The sequence below is a fragment of the Ailuropoda melanoleuca genome, chromosome 14, assembly GCF_002007445.2.
Source record: "Ailuropoda melanoleuca isolate Jingjing chromosome 14, ASM200744v2, whole genome shotgun sequence".
Lineage (NCBI taxonomy): Eukaryota > Metazoa > Chordata > Mammalia > Carnivora > Ursidae > Ailuropoda > Ailuropoda melanoleuca.
The window spans coordinates 25,420,232-25,441,358 of record NC_048231.1 but is presented as its reverse complement, the minus strand read 5'-3'; the positions used below and the strand labels follow the sequence as shown (position 1 = coordinate 25,441,358).

The 21,127-nt window shown below is 35.2% G+C and overlaps 1 pseudogene; it reads right to left on the bottom strand.

Moving 5' to 3' along the window:
- LOC100474405 overlaps positions 1–21,127 on the bottom strand; it is a 138,513-nt pseudogene extending 117,386 nt beyond the window's left edge.

The following is a 21,127-nucleotide window of genomic DNA, read 5'->3' as shown; positions in this document are numbered from 1 at the left end:
TATATATATATACAAGGATCCAGACAAAAGTCAGCAACTATTGTAATTATTCTTTTTCAAAAGATCAGTTTACTTATGAAATTAAATTTAAGGACATAAAACCAAACATTTCAAAACAAGCTATAAAAAAGGTTTAACTTTACATAAATTTAAAAAAAAATGAACACTTACATAAAATAAGCATATGTAATCAATTGTACTTAACGTGTTTGGGAAAGTGAAAAAAAGAAAGACCACCTTATAATAATTCAGTGATTTTCTTCCGCTTGAACCGGTCTTATGAAAGTTCTGAAGAATTAGTGTGTGGCTTCATGTGCAAAAAACAAACCAATGGGGGCTCCTGGGTAGCGCCGTCGTTAAGCGTCTGCCTTTGGCTCAGGGCGTGATCCTGGCGTTCTGGGATGGAGTCCCACATCGGGCTCCTCCGCTGGGAGCCTGCTTCTTCCTCTCCCACTCCCCTGCTGTGTTCCCTCTCTCGCTGGCTGTCTCTCTCTGTCACATAAATAAATAAAATCTTAAAAAAAAAAAAAAAAAAAACCAATGCATTTTAGAAAAGAGATAAGAGGAACCTGGAGTTGGCTGTGCTAACATTAAGAAATACATACTAAACCTCACAAACGTTTTCATTTTACATCAATTAATTTTATGGTCCAGAAAACATGTCGTATTATTTTATAGATTATGCGATTACTAGTATTGGATTGATAATGTTCACCCATAAATATCAGAGTAACTAATTAAACTGAGTAGAGAAGGAGTGGGTATAAAGATATATGTATGTATGTAATATGTAATAAACTGTGTACTGAAAATTCAGCATTGATTTATAGCAAGTATAGTTTTGATAAAACACTATAAAATATAGTTTTACTTTGCAATCAGGAACACTTTTCATTTCTTGTAAATTTGCTCTTCACATCAACTTTCCCCTGAGGCTTAAATATTTCTTTATACATTTCTTACTTATGTACAAAAATCAAATTCACACCTCATGGAGGTATTTCATTTTAAGTGAAAATGTTTACATAAATCGAAAAGGTAGAAAGTTTATAAAATAAACATCATGTTGAACGATTGAGATTGAAGTGCTTCAGGTAGGATTCACAGAGAAAAAGTATTTATCCCTAAATTATTACAACAAATGCTATTTCTAGGATAAGTTGCCTCTAGTCCTGTGTCCTATCTGAAAGGCAAACCAGTTTTACTATAGCAAGGCTGCTGTCCAGATGGATTGAAACAGAGAAGATATCAAAACTTTTCCAAAATGTGACTAAAATTGTTTGTAATAATCCTGGGAAGGTGTCAATAAGAATATAGTCAGTAATGTTGTCTAGGAAGCATCTCATTCTATTTATCTAGAATTTCTTTCCTTTTGTTTTCAGCTGAAGAAGTTAATATGTGGTGTCCCGAAAAGATAGCTGGCCTGAGTCACTGAACTAGTTCTAGTATCAGCTCTGAGTTTACTATGTGACTTGAAATAGGGTCCAGAGCTGTCTTTGAGCTGCTTCCTCATGACTCAAAAAGTGACTAGTAAGCTTCCCTCTGCTCAGAAATTCTCTTATTCTAAGTCTGCAGGAAAGTTGTGATCTAGTTTTGTGTATGGATCACTCCTCATGGTGTTAATCTCAGAAGTAATATCATGGTACACACAAGAGGTGAGAACATATCAAGATAGGTTATTGTGTTTTTTAATCTCAATATATGTATGCATTTCACAACCACCATACATTATGCTCAATTCCATGATATCAGAGTTTCAGGAGAGACAAGTCGATAGACTTAATTAAAATGGGTTCTCATCTGCAGGGAACTGACTATTACCTAGGTAGGGCTACATAACCACATTTCATCCATTATTTGTTTCATCTATTATTTGCTAAAAGAAGCAAATAATAAGCAAGCTCTGTTTAATTGTAAAGAGTTTCGAATAGGACAGATAAAACAGTGCATGTGAAAATATTCTGAAAAACATAAGGTACAAGAACAATTCAAGTTATTATGATGAAATCACAATGTTACAGTTTCTTGGTCTATGTTCCCAAGGAATAATGATCAGGATTAATCCATCAGTGTCACCAGTTGTACATGATGCCAAAACATGAGGTTGTTCCTACATGTATTTACAAATATCCAGATGCTTTGAGTTATTCAGGCACGTTATTGATTTTTTAAACAAAATAATCTGGATATGTTGGCAATATTGGCAATTTTATTCCATGCTGAGCCTGTACTTTATCCCTTAATGTGGTTCAGATGTTTCCAAGTGTTAACACATTCACTGAATTACACACACATAGTTAATGAAAATATTATGATCCCATAAATAGCAAGTCAAACTAGCACCTTTTTCTCCTAGTCCCTTTATTCAAATGAAGAGTGGTGAAGCACAACCAGTTAATCTAACATGTGTATGAATGTGGTGTGGTAGAATCTGGCATTGGCCAATTCGGGACATCACAAGCAGCTTTTGGCTTAATGGCCCCCAGCCTGAGTAGATTTCTTGATATGGATCACCAGAGATAGCATGAAAAGTCCCTTTGTTGAGTTTTAGTTTTTCTTGGCTTTCAGTAGCACAGCATGAGAGGGATAAGATTTGGCACTCTGTATCTAAGCTGTCATTTGGAAATTTCAGATTTGGACTCTCTTCCTAGCATTTAGACTTCTTAATTCAAAACATTCTATATTCCCTGAGCACTGATGTTGTAAACCCCTGCAGAGAAGGAAAAAGTGACTCCAATATGTCACCTGGCTCACCATGTCACCCCAATATTCTTGATGATATTAATGGGGTTTTCAATGACAGTATTAGGGAGTTTTTCAAAGTGCCAATGAGTCCTATTAATATTCTATGACTAAAAATTGTACTGGTCTCTATTATTTAAAATGAATCAAAATTAATCATTAAAGTATTTCAGACATATTAAGCCTTCTCTGGCTACTAAATTTCCACAATATGTAGGACTGTTCACCACAAAAATCATTAAAGTTCTAAAGAATATGGTTCTTTGTCCACTGGAAAGTATAATTAAAGTCTATATTCCTGACGTTTTGCTACTGACTTCTATCAAAAAAGTATGTAGTATGTTAAAATAACAACAAATTCTTAAAAAAACAAACAACAAAGATCTTACAATTTTAGAGAATGTCTCTATCTCTAAATGTTTCTTCTGCCAATGACAACATCTTCTTTCCCAATATTACAGTATTGCAATGGTGTTACAGGTATGCATGGTCCACATTTTATTTTTTTATTTTACTTTAATTATTACATAAGATACTTACAGAAAAATGTACAAAGCATAAATGTATGGTTTCAAGAATTTCTTAAAGTGAACATCTTCATAAAGCCAGCACTAAGACTAAAAACAAATAGAACACTGCAGAGTTCTAGAGAACATTTTATGCCCTGTCCTGGATATTAACTAGCTGCAAATGTAACTGTTATCTTCATTTCTATCATAAATTAGTTTTAACTATTTTTTAAATATTTATTTATTTATTTATTTGAGAGAGAGAGAGATCAAGAGAGAGTGGATGAGCCAGGGGGGAGAGGCAGAGGGAGAGGGAAAGAATCTCGAGCAGACTCCCCACTGGGTATGGAGCCCAATTCAGGGCTTGATCTCATGACCCTGAGATCATGACCTGAACCAGACTCAAGAATCAGATGCTCAACCTACTGAACCACCCAAGTGCCCCTAGTTTGAACTATTTTTGACTTTGACAGAATGTACACTTTTGCAACTGGCTTCTTCAGATCAATATTATGTTTGTGACATTTCTGCAAGCTCATGAGTGTAGTTCATTTTCATTATTACAGAGTATACTCACTATGGACATACCATGAATGACTCAGTCATTTAACTGCTGATGGATATTTGAGTGGTTTCCAGTTTGTGACTACTGTAAAGGGTGCTGCTATGATCATTTGTGCATGCATGTCTGGTAAGTGCGGATACACATATAAACATGACTATACGTAGATGTGGAATTGGTAAGGATTAGGATATGCACATATTCAGCTTCAGCAAACTGCCAAATGTTTTTCCAAAGTGGGTATACCACTTGGTTAGACCAAGTTGTATCCACACCAGCAAAATACAAAAGTTGTAGTTAATCTAGGTGATCTTACATTCAATTGAAATATATCTATGTGGTTCAAATCGCTTTTCTCTAATAACTAATCAATGTGATCACTTTTCTACGTATTTGTTGTTCTCTTGATCACCTTCTTTTAAGAACTCCCTGTTCAAGTTTTTCCCCTATTTTTTGAACTAAATATATGTTGTATCCACACATAAGCATTTAAATAAAAAGTGTATGTATAGCTCAAATAACTTCTAAAGATAAATCTAGCTTATTTATTCAACCATCACCAGTTATGAGTCAAGAAGCACCTCTTTCATTATCTCCTAGTCACTACCAATCCTCAACAATACTTGCTATTCTGACAGCTAGTAGAAATTACTTTTGCCTTGAAAAAAATTATGTAAGTAGAATTACACTGTATATACTCTTTTGTGTCTGACTTCTTTGATCAACATTATATATTATGGCTTTAAAATAAATCCACAAATTATTTGTTATTCCTCCCTTGAGAAGGTGGAGCATAAATTCCCTACCTTTGAGTGTGAGAGTGTAAGGTGGACTTAGTGACTGACTTTTAAAAATAGGATAGAGAAGTTATAGTTTTAGCCATCAGAAAAGCACTACATATTTATCCACATACTTACCATTTTTAATCTGTTCATTTGTAAACAACTCCATGTCACCTACAAGGGGGTGCCCTCTCTTGCCCTGCCAAAGTTGTGTCAGAAAAGGCCAGCTAAAACAAAGGTGTAATAAAATTAGAGTCATACAATATACTAATCAAAATATCTGGGTTTTAATTTAAAAAAAAAAAAGAAAACTCTCATCATACAAAGAACTAGTAAGATCTCAAACTGAAAAAAAAGACAATCTATGTCAACATTGAGATGACACAGATATCTGAACTATCCGACAAAGACTTTAAAGCAGTCATCATAAAAATGTGTTAACATACAATTACATACTTGAAAAATTGAAAAATAGAAAGGATCAGCAACTAAATAGAAAGTCTCACCTAAGAAATAAAAGATATATGAAGTACCAAATGGAAATGTTAGAACGGAAAACCACAACTGAAATAAACTTAAAAAAAAAAGCCTCAAGAAATGGCTCAATGGTAGCATTGGGGTGACAGAGGAAATGATCAGTGAACTTGAAAATGAAACAACAGAAATTACTCAATATGAACACCAGAGAGAAAATAGTCTGAAAACGCAATGAACAGAGCCTCAGGTGCCTGTCAGAATATAACAAAAGATCTAACATGTGGTCATCACAGAGCCAGAAGAGAAGAAAAAATGATTAAAAACTTCTCGAACTTGGCAAAAGATATAAACCTACAGATTCAAAAAGTTAAGGAACCACAAACAGGATAAACCACCAAAAATTCACATCAAGACACAGTTATAGTCAAGCTTAAGAAAACTAAAGAAAAAACCTTGAAGGCAATGAGAAAGACATTTTAACTGCAGGGAAAAAATAAATTCAAAATGAATGGATTTCTCATCAGAAATCATGGCTGCTAGAAAAAAAAAATGGAATAAAGTTTTTCAACTGTTGAAAAGAAAAATCCTATCAACTCATATTCCTATATCCCAGAAAAATATCCTCAGGAATGGAGAGGAAATCACAATATTTTTAGAAAAAGGAAAAAAAGAAGATATTTGTCACAAGTAATGAACCAACAAGGAATGAATAAAAAAAGTTCCTAAAAGGAAGGAAATAATAAAAGAAAGAAACTTAGACTATCAGAAAGGAAAGAAGAACATAGTAAGCAAACATATGAGTAAATATAAGAATTTTTCCTTTTCTTCCCAATTTTTCTAAATTGTCATTGAGGATTGAAACAAAAATCATAACTCTGATAAGTTTCTAAATGTATGTAGAAGAAATAGTTAAGATAGTTATATTATTAAGGAGAAAGGTAAAGGGATATAAAGTGAGGTAAGGTGTCTACACTTTACTTGAAATGCTAAAATAGGGGCCTCTGGGTGGCTCAGTCATTAGGCCTCTGCCTTCGGCTCAGGGCGTGATCCCGGCGTTGTGGGATGGAGCCCCACATCAGGCTCCTCCGCTGGGAGCCTGCTTCTTCCTCTCCCACTCCCCCTGCTGTGTTCCCTCTCTCACTGGCTGTCTCTCTCTCTCTCTGTCAAATAACTAAATAAAATCTTTAAAAAAAGAGAAATGTTAAAATAATGCTAAAATAAAACTGCTATGTGTTTTATATATATGTGATATATATGTGATATATATGATTTATATATATTATTTTATATATATGTGATGTATAGGATATATATGATATGTTTTTTATATATATGATATATATGACATATATCAATCATATATATAATATGCAACACAAATGTAATACTCAGAGCAATCACTGATAAATTCTATATAAAGTGATTGTTATGGGTAGTATTGTGTTCTCTCCAAAAAGATATGTTGGTATTCTAACCTGCCGTATTTCAAAATGTGATCTATTTAGAGATAGGGTCTTACAGAGATAATCAAGTTACAATAGGGCCATTATTGTAAGCCCTAATTGAATATGACTGCTGTCCTTATAAAAAGGGGAAATTTGGCCACAGATACCCATTTAGAGGAGATAATGGAAGGAACAGAGGAGAGGATGACTATTTACAAGCCAAGGAGAAAGGCCTAAAACAAATTCTTCCAATTCTGTTCTTAGAAGGAAACAATGCTACATACACCTTGAATTTGGACTTCTAGCCACCAGAACAGTGAGACAACATTTTTCTGTTTAAAGTTTCCCACTCTGTGGTCTTTCATTGTGGCAGCCCGAGAAAATTCAGTGCCACACTAAAAAATACTAAAGACATAAAAAGGAAATTCAAAAAGAAATGTTCAATTCGTGTAATCCATCATATGAACAAGTTAAAGAAGAAAAATCACTCGAGACTTATGAACTTTGTAGGAACAGGATTTCACAAAATTTGGCACCCATTCATGAGAAAAATTTTCTCTGTTGATTGTTTCCTCTATTCAATATAGTATTAAAAGTCACAATCAAAGCAATTAGACAAAAAAAAGAAGAAGAGAGAAAGAAAAAGAAAAGAAGAGCGAGAGAGAAAAGAAAAAGATATCCAAATTGAAAGGATGATGTGAAATTCTTTATGCTTGCAGATGACATGATCATGTATGTAGAGATCCTTAAGACTCCTATAATGTTAAAAGCACAAGCAAATAAACAAACGAAGAAAAGACAAGTGGGACTACATTAAACTAAGAAGTTTATGCACAGGAAGCTATCAATAGAGATTAAAGACAGTCATTTTTTATAAAGAAATTATTAGTATTATTATTTTAATTCTTAATGTTTGGGATATATGTAACTATTCTTTATCTATATATGTATCTATAGTTTAGATATAGAGTATATTAGTATATTTCATTATAGAGTATATTTTTATAGAAAGTGCCATTTACCTAAGTTCCCATATTGTTTTAAGAAATACTTATTTTTTCTTCGCATAAGAAGGGAATTCTCAAAGACTACAGAGTAATATATCCATGTGTCTTAAGTCAGAGTTCCCAGAAGCAAAGTTTGAGGCTGGGATTCCTGTCTACATGATTGATTCAGGGGGTGCTCCTAGACTCAACCTTGATAGGAGCAAAAGCAGTTGGGCAGGACACAGAGAATTCACACATGAATGTGGTTTCAGCTGAAGTCAACCTTGAGTCAGATCCTGCAGAGAGATTTGGAGCAAAAAGTTTATAGCAGAATTTATCCCTTTTTGAATAAGGGGGAGAGGCTTTGTGCCCCATGTGCAATACCTTTAATAATGCAAAAGAACTCCCATGGTGAAGGTTGCAGATATGAATCAATGAGCCATTAGCCAAAACACCTACAGAATCTAGGGATGAGAGCCGTATCTAAGTGATAAAAGGGATCTCAGAGAGTCTGAGCAGACACAAACAATATCTACTAAAACAAAATAATATATAATGTGTATGAGCCTGCCATACATTGGCATAATCTCGTCATATCTAAGCTAAATTTAAGGCACAAGAAAACTATTTTTACCAGATCATTTGTATATTGATTTAGGTTATTGTGGGGATTATGAAGCTCTATCAAAGTTTCCAGTCTCATTCTCTCCAACCTTCTTCCATCATTATTTATGGAAGCAGATTGGAAATAAATAACTAGTAACCCATCATTTTGAAGAATGATATGCCTAACTAAAACGTATGCTCTTGGGTTTTCAATGCATAAAACCTCAGGAGACCCCATGAAGCTTTTTCCACCCATTAGCTTTTCACCATTAATCTATGAGTATGAATTTCTCCTGAACAACCCTGTCAGATAAGGAGGGCTATAACTGTAGAGGCTTCTGGAACAGTGAAACCACAAAAACTTGTTTCTAATGCCATGGTGTCATTCTCCTCAGAATGTATAGAGGATCAAGAAGTCTAAATAAATAAATAAACAATTAATTAATTAATTAATCAAACTAGAATAAAACTAGAACTAGAATAAAATTAGAACATGCCTCCAATATGTCAAACTCTCTTCTAAGGCAAAACTAACTTGAAGGACATTCCAATAGATGATTTTATTTCCATTTAAATAAAGTTTAGGAATTATCTACCTCAGAATGCAATGGCTTATATTATAGCAAACTGTAACTGTTACAAATGGCTGCCATTGGTATTGTCCTTTGGATCACTTCCAAATGTTCTTTCAGTCCTGACAATACCTCTATGAGGCTCCTCAAGGAATTTAGACCTCCATCTTGTAGTTACCAATAAAACTACATTGGCTTCAGGTAAATGGTCTACTAGTCTTCAGGTAAATGGTCACATTTTATTTATCCTTCCTATCTCTATGTGGTTGCAGCCCTGTCTTCTTTTCCAGGCTCCTTCTCCTTTCCTCTTTCTTTCTTTTCTTTCTTCACTGACTTTCTTTCAGTTCCCTCAAGGTGGCTCACTCTCTTCTCGGCTCAAAGACCTTACCCATCCACCCCAGTCCACCTTCTACTGCATTCTCCAGCCCTCACAGAATTAGTGTTAGTTCTCTGTCACAACTCCATTTTTAGCATTTTCCTCCATAGGTCTTGTTACTGTTATTCTCCATTAAGTTAAACTGCTATTTGGCTAATTTCTATCTCCCTCACTAAGCAGTAAATGCCACGAAAGCAAAATATTAAATTTTGTTGCTCATTGACACAAAAAAATGGAACGGAATGCTTCGAATCTTGTAACATAGAAAGTACTATATAAGCATTTATTGAATATGTGAATGAAGGAGAAAGAAAAGAGAGAGAGACTAAAAAATTAAGCCTCATACACTATCTGACTTGCCCAAAGAGTGAGAAACTGGGAACAAATCCAAATTTTTCTCTCTCCATATTCATCAAACTTTGATGTTCCTTTTTCACACTAAACTGAAACATGCCTCTCTACATTTCTTCCCTTCAGAGCAACTTAGAACAAAATGACTACATAATATTTTCCTTTTATTAAGAATAGCTACTCCTAGTCCTTTCAACTATTTCTGATGAAATCCTAAAACCTTTATTTCATTCACTTAATAGGTGATTTTGTTTTCTTCATATTTTACTTGTTGTAACTCCAAATAAAATTAAATCTGTGGCAGTAACATTTTATTTTTTTGTTTTTATAATAATTGTTTATTATGTTAGTCACCATACAGTACATCCCGAGTTTTTGATGTAAAGTTCCATGATTCATTACTTGCGTATAACACCCAGTGCACCATGCAATACGTGCCCTCCTTAATATCCATCACCAGCCTATCTCATTCCCCCACCCTCCACCTCCCTGAAGCCCTCAGTTTGCTTCCTAGAGTCCATAGCCTCATGGTTCATTCCCCCTTCTGTTTACCCCCCCCTTCCTTCTTCCCTTTCTTTTCCTACCGATCTTCCTACTTCTTATGTTCCATAAATGAGTGAAATCATATGATAATTGTCTTTATCTGCTTGGCAGTAACATTTTAAAGATGTTTGTGTGAATTTTTTCTCTCTTTGTTTTCCCATTTTGTTTTTCATTCAAGCAGGGGTAGGTTTTTATGCTTGCTTTCTACAAGGGAGATTTGTAGTAATTCAGAAAGCAGAAGTTGTCCACAGACAATCCCCCTGAAGGCATCTGTTTTTCTCAAAACCTCAAGGCATTGAGGAGATAAAGCTAAATGTCCTGTAAGGAGCTAAGAAGTTGAAAAAATTTCAAAAGAGAGAAGTTTCCTAATCAACAAATGCCTGTGATACTCCTTGTCCCTTTATCTCTCTGTTTCTGTCTTGGGAGGCATAACGTCAAAAACGATATTTACTTGGGTTCAGACCTCTCAGTGATTCCTGGGTTCCATGTAAGACACAGGAGCAGTAAAGCCAGCACCATGAGGGAACACCGGAACAGTTGGGTCTCTGTGGTAACTGGGAAAGAAAGATGACTAAGGACTGAAGTGAACTTCAAGGTACCCCCACCCTTCAGGTCATTGAAGATTTGCACTACCCTGGAGTGAAAAGGGACCTTTAGGAAAAATGAAGTTACTTTTCATGGCTTCAAGGCAGGTTGGTAATTGAAAGGCAAAAATTAAGCTAATTTAAGACCAGGAAGTAATATGTGATACTCTGCATCTCTGGGTTCATGGACTGGCATTCATTTTTCATAGAGCCTATTCCCAATAGAAAGATGACCTGAGGACTGAACATGATTTTCTCTTTCACAAATGTGTGTTTAGTTCTGGGATGCTTTCAAATGACTATATACATGATAGAGACATCAGTGAATAGTGAATCAGTGAATCGGCTTGACTCTGAAGGTTAGGTCCCAAAAGGCTGGTAATGACACATAAATGCTTGTAATTAGGCTTCAATGCTAAGAATCCGCTCAGAAACTATTAAAATTCGGTTTTCCATCAATAACCATAGTGTTTCTGAAAACTAGGAAACATAACAGTATTTGGTGTATTCTTGATCAGATATTACTATGATCATCGTTTATATGTAATATTTACAGAACACCTAATATAAGTTTTGGAGTTAGAAATCAGAAACTATCTTCATCAGCATTAATTAAGAGCAAAACCTAGCCTATAGAAAACAAAAATATTTCTAGGATATCTGAATAATACCTCAAATCTCAAGAATCCACATATTTTATCATTGCTGGCTAGGATTGCAAACTTTCTTTTTCTGCTAGATTATGAAAAAGAAAAAAAAAATAGGTTGTTTCCCTATCGAACTCAGATTCTAGTGAGTGTATATGTTGTTGGGGTGGGTAGGATGAGATATGAAATAAATGAATCATTAAAATATGAAAGATTTCTCCCAAATACACTGGAAGAAAGTAAAACAAGAAAGGAAGTACAGCGTGGGAGGTCTGTTATCATATGTTTAGAGACCATAGATAGCCTCCCTGAAAAGGAGATATTTGAGTAAAGGTCAGAAGAAGGTTAAGGAATAAATCATGAGAATGCCTGGCGGACGGGCACTCCAGAGCAGAAGGAACTGCAAGTGAAATGTCCTTGAGACAGAAACATACCTGATGTGGTAGAAGAAAAGCCATGAAGCCTGTGTGGCAAGAGGAGAATGAGTGAATGGTGTACTCACGTAGAGTAAGTCGAAGAGATAGTCGTGGTATGGGAGCCAGTTGTGTGAGAATCCAATCATTTAATGACCCATGAGCTGTTTTATTGCTTTTTTTACCCTGAGTGAGATAAAAAGCTACTAGAAATCTTTGAATTCAAGAGCAACATCATCTGATTTCGTTTTTAAAGTTGATCATTCTGGCTATTCTACCGTGGAAAGACTATAGATGGTTAGAAGTAGAACATAGGTGGAGGTTCAAGCCAGGGTGGATAGGAGGCTTTTACAACAATTCTAGAAATGGAAGTCAGTTGATTGCAGAGAAGTAACTGTAGAGGAAGTGATGAGAAGTGTTGGTCAGGATCTGGATATATTCTGAAGGAAGAGCCAAGAGTTTGCTAATAGACTAGAGGATGAAACAGAAAGAGAAGAGAGTTGAGAAGCATTAGTCTTACAGCACTGGAAGGATGGGGTTGCCATGACTGTATTTTAGAGGATTGGTCCAGGTTAGAAATAAAAACATGATCATCAACTCATGATTTTACATAATGAGAAAAGATGAAATAACCAAATGAGTCAGCATTATGGACAGAAATGTATTCCCGCAAAATTTGTGTGTTGAAGTCCTAACCTCCAGTACCTCTGAAAGTGATTGTAATTGGCGACAGGAGCTTTAAAGAGGTGATGAATTTAAAATGAGGAATTTAGGGTATGCTCTAATCCAATTTGACTGATGCCCTTATAGGAAGAGATTAGAAGACCTAGGGAAACATTAAAGATGTGCATGCACTGAGGGGCAACTATGTGAAGGTGGAGCAAGATGTTAGCCATCTGACAGTCAAGGATAGAGCCCTCAGAGGAAACAACCCTGCTGGTACCTTGATCTTGAACTTATGGCCTTTAGAACTGTAAGAAAATATATTTTTGTTGTTTAAGCTGCCCAGCCTATGATATTTTGTTATGGTAATCCTAGTAAATTAAGTCAGTGAGTGATGGTAGTGAGAAGAAGGAAGAGGAGGAAGAGGAGGAGGAAGAGAAGAAGTCAGAGAAGAAGAAGAAAAGGAGGAGGAAGAAGAAGGAAGAAGGGAAGGTGGAGGAGGGGTTGGAAAAAGAGGAAGAGGAAGAGGAAGGAGAAGGAGAGAAAGAAAGTGGTGGGGGAGGGGGAGAAGAAGGACAAGCAGAAGAAGAAGAAAATGAAAAAAGGCTGTATTTCAATTATTTCAATTAGACCAAAATCTAAGGCTTATTGTCAGAAAAATCTTCATTTACTTTATTTAATAACATTTACTAAACTCAACAAAGAGGCAAATACTGTGAAGAAACAAGAGATATAATAATAACTTATGGTTCATCTCTCGAAGCTAGTCTAGTTTAGGAAGAGGACTAAACTAATGATGACGATGATATGTTCTCAGAAAGTTGTGTAGAAGTTTGCTTAAAAGATGGGAATGCATTATTTATTAACACAGTTTATTGTTTCAAAAGCTATTGTGCGCCCAGTATTAAAAGGGATTCTAGAAATATAAATATAATAATATCAAGTGATGATGATGATGATAACAGTAATTACAACAATGGTTAACCTTTACTGCATCGGAAGGGGAGCAGCAACATTAGGGAGTCTAGTTGGAGAAATGGTGAGCTTCAGTATGTTGAATTTGAAGTGTTTGTGGGACACAAATAAGTGAAGAAGGCAAAACAGTTATTGGATGAAAAAAACAGGTTTCCAGGGGACATCAGGGCTCAATCTTTAGATAAGCTCTTCCAGCTCACATATTTAGAATAAGACATAGCAGATCCAATGACAGAACCCTGGATAAGACCTACCTTTAGGAATTTCGCAAAGAAGGCCAGAAAAGAAGTCAGAAAATTAAAAAAGAATGGAAGAGAGCTTTAATAATGGCCAAGTTATCAAAAAGAAGCATTAGAGAACCAGCCCATATGTCCAGTAAGATAAGAATTGAAATTTATCAATTGAATTTGGCAGTAAGGACATTATAGGCAATATCTGCCAAAACAATTTGAATAGAGTAAAGGCAGAAACTATAATGCAATGAGCTGAAAAAGGAAATGAGAAGCAAAGAATCAGGGACTGTTAGTGAAGACTTAACTTTTTAAAAGCCCATCCGAGCAAGGAAGGAGGGCGATGAAGCAGTATCGTAGTACAAGAACGCATGTGTGGTGAGTGTTCTTCAAGTCTGAGAACATCTCTAAGGTGAAGGAACAAAGTCACTGGCAAGCACACACAATATGTGGGTAAGTACTACAGGAAAATGAATGGCGACAGTAACAATAATTACAAATGGAATGATGACGAAAGAATACTCCTCAACCTGTTACACTAGAAGAAAGGGAGGGAGAATACATTCAGAAGATTTCAAACTTGACCCTGGTCAGAAATAAAAAGAATTCGTACTTTATAAGGCCTTAAATTAATCTAAGTTGGTTGCAAACACTTGCTGAGAATAAGGAAGCTAGAATACAAATTTGTGTATACATGTACGATTAGATATATATGTATATATATTAGCCAGGAGCCCATACACTGAGAAAAATCAGGATTTAGGAGTAAGAGAGAGAGAGAGAGAGAGAGAGAGAGAGACAGTATTTTGATGAGATAATTTAGCACCTGAACTGAGCCATATTCAAACTCAGTTGAACACCTAAATCTTGTCATTTGAAGTCAATACATTTTTGTACTCTGTAGTCTAAGATTGACAAATAAACTTTTGCTTGAATAATTTGAGTCTGGTTTCTGTTCTTACAGCTAAAAGTGTCACTACGTGTTCAAGGCTGAGTAAGAAAATATGTTAGGGCAGGAAAGGGATGACAGATGAAAGAAAAAGGCATCAAGGAATGGAGAAGTTCTACAGAAGCTCAGAGCAGGTGAGGTAAGGGTAAGAGTGTGATAGTGTCGGAATGATAAGACACTATGGTAGAAATGTAGTACTGGAATTCTAATGTGAGGCTTTTCTAAAGCCCATGCCCAGTTCTGGAGTGGAACACTGACAGGGAGAAATTTAAGGAATTGTGAGGTTAGAATGCTGAGTGGGAATTCTCATGTAAAATGGGCTTCCACAGAGTATGACAATATTAAGACCAGTCAGTTATAAGTACTCAGATCTGACTTTAAATCTTGTCTCTTTTACAGGCTACATTACTTAATTTATCTGATACTTAGTTTCCTCATACATAAATGAGGATAGATAGAATACCCACTTCATAAAGTTCTATAAGGATTAACAAAATCATTCCAAAACATGGAATATCGTGGTTACACCTAGTTTGTCATTCAATATTTAAAATGATGGCTTAGAGAATACAGAATCAGGTAACTGTATGTTTCATGGATACGGGAGAATCCATTAAAATTTGCCCTGGGCACGACAGTGGCCGCTATGCAAAGCACAGATCAAACTTCGCTTGCTCCCCTGCCTTGTTCCAGCCTCCTCGGCAACCATGTTTCACAAACCGGACATGGCTAAGATTGAGAAAATTGTTAAGTCAAAATTAAAGACAGAAGCACAAGAGAAAAATCCAGTGCCTTCAAAAGAAGCACTTGAACAGATGAAGCAAGCAAGGGAATTTCAATGAGGGATGTGCCGCCAATAGGCACTGTACATTCCACAAGTATCGCCTTCTTATTTTCCTTCTTTTAGCTGTTTAACTTTGTAAGGTGCAAAGAGATTGGATTGAGTTTAAACGACCATGCTGCCCTTTTTCACATCAAAGAATCAAGAACTACTGACAAGGAAGGCCACACTTGCCTCTCCCATCTGCTTGTCTGGCTGGCAGGGAAGGAAAAGAACTTGCATGTTGGTGAAGGAAGAAGCTGGGTGGGACGACAGTGAAATCTAGAGCAAAAACCAAGCTGGTCTAAGGTGTCCTGCAGGCTGTAAAATGATTTTTTTTACTTTTTCTCTCATTGGCTCTTTTGGCTGCTGAATATTATGAAGCTAATGGCAGAAAAATTGAATAATTATTTTTTAAAAGTATGTTGCTGTTTATTTTTGTTTGTAACTGTGGAGTTGGTTTTCTTATAATCATTTCATGACCTACCCTTGCCTTTCTTTACTTGTTGACAATATACAAAATTATTTTGGCATCTCCAGAAAACTTACAGAATCTGACATGTATTTATTTATTTATTTACTTTATAATCTGCTTTTTTATTTAACAGTATATCATATCATTTACATTTTCCAATGATACCACTATAGAATCTGACATGTATTTAAAAAAAAAAAAAACTAACCTAGGACGACTGGGTGGCTCAGCCAGTTAAGTGTTAAGTGTTGACTCTTGATTTCGGCTTAGGTCCATGCTCAGCAGGGAGTCTGCTTGGGATTGTCTCTCTCCCTTCCCCTCTGCCCCTCCCCCCTGAGATAAATAAATAAATCTCAGCAGGGAGTCTGCTTGGGATTGTCTCTCTCCCTTCCCCTCTGCCCCTCCCCCCTGAGATAAATAAATAAATAAATCTTTTAAAAATTAAAAAAATAAAATAACTTAAAATGTCTGGTATGGACCAAAATAACTAACACAATCGTTATTCAATAATAAAACAACATTCTGCAAAAACATTTTAGAGAAACACTGACAAGTGACTGATATTTATATTTGTAAATATATGTAAGTTTTTAAGTAACTAGTTTTTTCTCCCACATTTATGATGATGACTTCAAAGTTTATTAATATACTCTACAATTCTCCTACTGAACAGCAGGCTTACAACTGTAATGATCTTCTGGTCATCTCTATCTGAAGGCCATATGGATAATTCAATCAACAATTGAAATACTTAAAAAATAATGCTGTAATTTCCAAACTAAAACTGGTTCTCTTCCCAATTTCACTTTCTATGTTACTCACACTAGAAACTTGAATGAGAGACAGCTTGATTTCCATTCTCTCTACCCCTCTCCATGAAACCATTCACTAAACTGTATTAACTGCTACATATTTTTTTTCAGATTGATTCTTTCATCTCTAAACACTGATCTAAGTGATCATTATTATGTGACTTCTAGTGTCCTTCAACAACCACCTGAGATCCCAAGACTGAGTTTCTCTAACTTACAATTCATTCGGTGTGCTGTCACTAAAGGTATTTTGGAAAGCAGATTTTGTGACAGGTTCTTTATTAAAACCTGTTGCCCAGTTGCCACAAAACTAAGCAAATTTTTTTATCATTTGCATTAATTCAATTTTATTTTTGGTAGTTGGTCCTGTAGACAAGTTCAAAAAATGGGAAAGTGGAGTGGAAGGTTATCTGTGAAAATGTGAAAACACACATCCAAGTGAAGTCTTATCATACTAGAGGCTTTGTACGATTTTTTTTTGTCACCTCAAAACAGTCAGAATAGGAGTAGAAAGCAATAAGATGGTGAGAGAATAAAAGAAGTTATGTGTACAGAGGAAACACTGTTGGGCGAATGGATAAAGAAAATGCGATATATAATACAACAGAATATACTTCTGCCTCAAAAAAAAAAGAAAGAAAGAAAAAAAAGGAAAATCCTTTAATTTGTGAACATGAAGGACATTTATTAAGTAAAATAAACCAGTCACAAGGGACAAATACTGCAAGATTCCACCTACGTGAAGCCTCTAAAACTGTGAAACTCATAGAAGCAGAGAATATAAGTTATTGCCAGGGACTGGAGAAAGTAAAGAAAAACTTGTTCAGTGGGTTTAAAGTTTTAGTTGCGTAAGATGAGTAAGTTCTAGATATATGCAGTGCCTACTGTTGACAACATGGTATCACACACTTCAAAATTTATTAAGACGGAAAATCTCATATTAAGTGTTCTTACCACAAAAAAGACCAAAAAAAAAAAAAAAAGGAAACAAGGAAACTCTGGGAGATGCTGGATGCATCTATTACCTTAATTGGGGTGATGATTTCATAAATATTTGCATATGTCCAAACTCATCAAATTGTACACACTAAATATGTGCAGTTATACTCAACTGTATGCCAATTATATCAATTTGTATATCAATTATACCTCAAGAAAGCTATTTAAAAGAGTAAAATATTCTGTTAAAAAGAAAATTGTTTCATTGGGATGCATTTTCTTTTTTTCAGTATCTACTGCATGTACAGCTATAAATCCACAGCTTCCACACCCTCAATGTTAAGATAAAGGCACTGAGGTCATCAACAGCCTCACTGATCTAATTTTTAACAAGTCTTAAAGTCACTTTAACTTGTCAACAATTTTTAATGACAAAAACTACATTTCCCAATAAATAAAGTGTTACATTGTTTTTGTTTTCTAATAGTCTATATATAAAAGGACCCTACTCTGGTGTAAATTATAAGCTAAAAGGAAAATAAGAAGATACATTTATAATGTAAAAGAAAGAAAGAAAGAGATGAAAAGGAAAGAAGGGGAGGAAGGAGGGAAGAAAAGAAAGAAGGAAAGAAAGAAAAACAGACTAAATTGAGTTGTCATGCAAATTTGCATCAGATAAGTGTTCAAAATTTGAGAAAAGAGAAAAATCACCTTGTCCCAGAGGAGCTAAAAGTGGTTAAAAAATGCTGGCCTATGATCGAACTTTTGAAGACAGAGATCACAGCTACAATCCAAAAACCCCAAAATTTCATCTTTTTAAGAGTCTTTTCTTTAATAACATTTTTACATTGCAATTAGAGGTATAAATTGAAAAATTAGAAACAACATTTCAAACATCACTGACTTCTTCTTACCAATAAGGCCAGAAAATAATAAAAAGAGATATTTAAAGTACTAACAAGATACTTGATAAAGCAAATAAAGAGGAGATGAAAAAATACCTTTAAGAAGCAATGGCTGACTTCGCATCTACAATAAGAGATTTAATAATAAAATACAGTTCTATCAGTTTAGAATTTAGTATCCAGCCAGACTATCATTCTAGAATGGAAGTAATATTAACACAATGTTCATCCATATAAAAAATGAGTTTATGACTCATAAAATTTTGTTGAAAAAAGTCCACAGAATCCTATGGAAATGCAACAAAGAAAAAGAGCTGGATGGAAGTAGCAACAGGGAGAGTATCATTTCTAGGTAACTGTACATTAGACAATTCAGAAAAAACCTTACTGTTGATGTAACTACAGATCTTTCTTGACTTACCATGGGGCTGCGTCCCAATAAAAGCACTGTAAGTTGAAAATATCATGAAGTGGAAAATGCCTTTAATACATCCAACATACTGAACATCACAGTTTAGCCTAGCCAAACTTCAGCATGCTCAGAACACTTACGTTAGCCTACAGTTGGGCAAAATCATCTAACACAAAGCCTATTTTATAACAAAGTGTTGGATATCTCATGGAACTTATTAAATAATGTATTGAAAGGGAAGACCAGAATGGTCATATGGGTACAGAATAGGTGTCAGTATATTGGTTGCTTACTCTCACAGTCGTGTGGTTGAGTGGGAGCTGAAGTTCACGGCCACTGCTCAGCATCATGAGAGAATAATACTGTATATCATCCACTATCCCAAGAAAAGATTAAAATTTGAAGTAAGTTTTCTACTGAATGCATGTCACTTTCACATCATAAAGTCAAAAAATGGTGAGTCAAACCATTGAAAGTTGGAGACTGTCTGCAATAAATTTGGACATGTATATAGGAAATATCTGGTTGGATGCATCAAAGATCTAATAAACCAAATAAGATTTATAGGGACATTTTTTAAGGATCATCTAAGCCCATGATACACAAATTCCTCCAGAAAATTAGAGAGGGAAGTCTCTTCAAATTTGTGTGAGTTTAGCATTATATTAAAATTAGTATTTCACAAGCACAATATAAAATCCTAAAATGCTAAGTAATAGTAAACAAAATTCAGTAATGGTAACAAAACACTTCAAGATTACAAAAAATCATTGCTGCCGATGCAGAAAAGCATTCAATAAAATTTAATATCCATTTATAATTTTGTAAGTTGTAATATGTGAAATATTTTAACATGATAAAGATAACCAAAACAATATGGCAAACATTATATTATTGACAAAATATTAGAAATAGTTGCATTAAAGTCAGGGAAAACCAATTTTCCACTATATGAACATTATACTTGAAATTCTAGCCAAGGAGGTAAGAAAGGGAAAAAAAAGGAAAAAAAGAGTAAGGAATATTAGAATTGAACAGGAGGAAGCAGTCTTGCTAGTATTTGTAGAAAACAAGATTAAGACATTGAACATCCATGAGCGTCTACAGATAGAGTATGACTAAATAATACAGTTGAGCAAGGTTGCAGGTTACAAGATCAATATACAAAAACAAACTGAATTAAGACAAATTAGAGAAGGTGATTTAAAGTAGGCTCTTTTTCAGGGCACCTGGATAGTTCAGTCAGTTAAGCATCTGACTCTTGGTTTGGGCCCAAGTCATGATCTCAGGGTTGTGAGATAGCGTCCTGTGTCAGGCTCCGCATCGGGCATGGAGCCTGCTTCTCTTTCTCCCTCTCCTTTTGCCCCTCCCAACTTCCCCCCTCATGCACACACACTCTCTCTCTCTCAAAAAATAAAAATTAAAAAAAAAAGATAAAGTAGTCTCTTTTCACAATGAGGAAACATCTATACATTAGTTAGTAATAAGTAACAGGAGAACTGCAGGTCTTTTCTCAGAAAAAAAAAAGGTAGTGTTATATAAAGTAATTAATGAAAATCATTGTGTTTATGGATAAAAATAATCAACTTTACAAAGATAACAGTTTTCTCCAAATCAACATATAAATCTAATGTGATTCCAATTAATATTCCAACTGGGGTTTGTTAAAGCATTTGAGTTAATTCTAAAATCCAAGTAGCAAAATAAAAAGCTATGGCTACTAAAGACCATTTAGAAAAAAATAAGGGCATGACATTTAACCTACCAGAACTCAAGGTCTATTATGATACACGATGCTTAAAATAACATAACACTGTTCAGAATAGACAGTGAGATAGAATAAAGAATTCAAATACAGAAGCAAGCATCTATCAGATATTATGTGTGTAGGTGTATGAACAGGTGCTGATACACTAAATATATATACAAAACAACTAACAAAGGATGATGAATCAGCATGTGATGTATGGGGAAATATCAGCCAAGCAGCAAAATAAGAGATTCCCCATTCATATACCCCTTCAACAGCAGTAATTAGGTAGCCATTCATGGTCAAAAGTGCCTTTGTGGGATCCAGGTAGATTTGTAGTTTAGGTAGGACTTGGCTACAGTCCCATCTGGCCTTGGTCCTATCACCAGCGCCATATGCAAAAGGACCTGGGAAGAGTCATATCCACACATGCCTCAGGTAATAGGCACACAGACCTTGTTCCTGGCTGTGGATGCTGAAGTGGCCAATGACTCAACTGCAGTCCCTCTTGGCCACAGTCCAGGAGTCCCTGAAGGTAAGCCTACCAATCTCAGTCCAATGTAGTCCAATGTGGGCTGCAGCCCCTCCCAGCCACAGTCCAT